This window comes from Rattus norvegicus, chromosome 13 (genome assembly GCF_021556685.1).
Source record: "Rattus norvegicus strain SHRSP/BbbUtx chromosome 13, alternate assembly SHRSP_T2T, whole genome shotgun sequence".
Taxonomy (NCBI): Eukaryota; Metazoa; Chordata; class Mammalia; order Rodentia; family Muridae; genus Rattus; species Rattus norvegicus.
The window spans coordinates 7,097,323-7,099,900 of NC_141546.1; positions in this window are offsets into that span (position 1 = coordinate 7,097,323).

A 2,578-nucleotide genomic window follows, 5' to 3' on the forward strand; every position below is an offset into this window, starting at 1 on the left:
AGGTTCCCACAGCATCCTTCAGTCTGTACCAGGAATACCCTACCCAACCCTGATCTTTCTAGCCCAGTGACTGGGCTATCCTTGCCCCAGAGGTTCTTCCCTATACAATCCAGATATTTACAATTTCTTTGCTATCTCCTCTTTCTCCTGTCTTTCTGCATGCACCCTTTTTGTTCTTTCCCTCCTCCTCTTGTCTCTCCCCAGGGTTGAATCCCTGGCTTTGATCCTCTACACTAGAACAGGTTCACAATAACCTAACCTGTATAAGAGTTAATCTGGTTTAAATTTGCAAGCCAGATTTCACTGGCAAAGGATTCACCTACCAAGGCATAGGAGTTGATTTTCACTTAATACTAGTTGGTTCATATTGACTGATCTGTAATGATTTGAAACGAAAATAAGAAATACCCAATTTAATAAAAATATGAGAAAAATTTATAGGCATAGAGATCCGCACTGTCCTCAAAATTGTACAATTTAGATCAGAGTAGCAGCCTAGCACGTCCAAAAGATCTGTATATAGTCTCCTCTACTTCCAGTACTTGGATTATAATCAACCAAGTAAGCATTCAGAAGAAAATATTTATTGTGGGTTTCAGAGGATCAGTCCTTGAACATCAAAGTAAGGTGATCCATATGGTTCAAGAGCAGTATCTCCTAGCTTAAAGTTCATCTGCAAAAATATGAAAGTGGGGGCAAACAGAGATACAGAGAGACAAGAATAAACACACAGAGAAAGACAGAGATATAGCCCAAACAGACCCAAACAGACAGATAGACAGACAGACAGAAAATTAGTTACATGGGTGGGTGGATGGATGGATGGATGGATCGACCAAAAGAAGGATGCACAAATAGAAAGATACATAGAAAGCACTAACGATGAAAGACAGGTACTTTTGAAATCCCAAATTCTAGCCTAAGTGACAGACCTTCTTAAATAAGGCCATTTATAGTAACCCTTCCCAAAGAGTTCCACTAAGTATTCAGATACATAAACGTATGTGGTCCATTTTCCCTCAAACTAACACATTCATCCAACCTAGGGATAAAAGTAAGGTCCTCAAATTTATACATCTAATACTTTACCAACATTATCATCTCCCCAGCCCAATTCTGAAAGTATAAAGGAAGCATTCACAGTTATGCAGCTACTATATGCTCTTTGCTTGCTTATGCTTCAATTTCCTTATGTAAAGGCTAGGTGTGGTAATATCTTCTCATGCATGAAACCAATTTATATAGCACTTTGTGAGAATCACTATCTTGATAGAGTAGGGTTGAGAGATCTTGGAGAGCAAAATACAGTATGCCACTATACCTAGAAATCTCATTTGCCATGTGGTTCAAGTTTTTTTTTTTTTTTTTTTTTTTTTTTTTTTTTTTTTTTTTTTTTTTTTTTTTTGGTAGTTTCAAAGTGAAAGCAGACAGTAAATAGATGGCCTCAATACTAAGAGATACAGATTGTCATCAATGAATTTCTCAGATTTGGCAGCTAATTTAAATGGAAATTCATTGATAAAATCCTCTTTGTTAATATTCAGCAACACTAAGAGCACCAATAATCAGGAATAGCTGATATTCTTAGAATTGTTCTTTCAAGGGAGTCCAAAGGCAAAATATGGCCAAGAATAACAATGGATGTGGACCAGTACAGAATATTAAGCCTTCTATAATGTTATGATGTGTGGATTAATCTGGACTAATCTTAACTAAGATGCACTAATCTGTAGTAGAGACATACTAATTTGTAAAGCAGCTTGCTATTATGTCTAATTAGCAAAATTGTAGTAGTAGTTTACACATAGGTTTCATGAACTCTGCACCCTTAATTTATTGGTATGATATGTAATACTAGACATGCATTTCTTGCTGTGGAATGGACTTTAAATTCAATCATAAGCCAGTTGCATACCCTCAAAAATTTGTGCCACTGCCATATACATAGGCATAAATGATCATGTTTGTCATAATTACAATTGACCAGATCCACAGCTGTGGAAGAGTCAATGTTCTTGAAGGGCAGAGGGCCCCAAACTCACATATACATAGACAGAACAAATGTGAATGTATGTGTCACTAAAAAGTAGTAGTAGTAGTAGTGGTAGTACAAGTACTAATGTTCGTAAAAAAAATAGGAGACAAAGTTAGTGTTGAAGGTAGAAAGGTGTTGGTAGATCTGTGCAGTTAAGCAGAGGAAATAAAGGAGAATATGCCAAAAAGACATAATATAATATTCTCAAATTCTTAGTAAATTATTTTTGTTCGATGTTTTATGTAAATCTCAAAAATGTGAGAAATATTGAAGATAAACTTCATAAATGATAATATCCTGTCACAATAGCAAAAGTTTTGGTTTGATGGTTTCTAGTCACAATCAGACCATCAGAATCATTAACCCTCTCATACCATCACCAATATTTCTACAATATATAAACTACTCAGAATCATCTTTTCAGTTACACGCATGCACACACACACACACACACACACACACACACACACACACATGCGCGCGCGCGCACACAAACAAATTGGATAAAAATCCCCACAAAACCATAGGAACACATGTCCCACT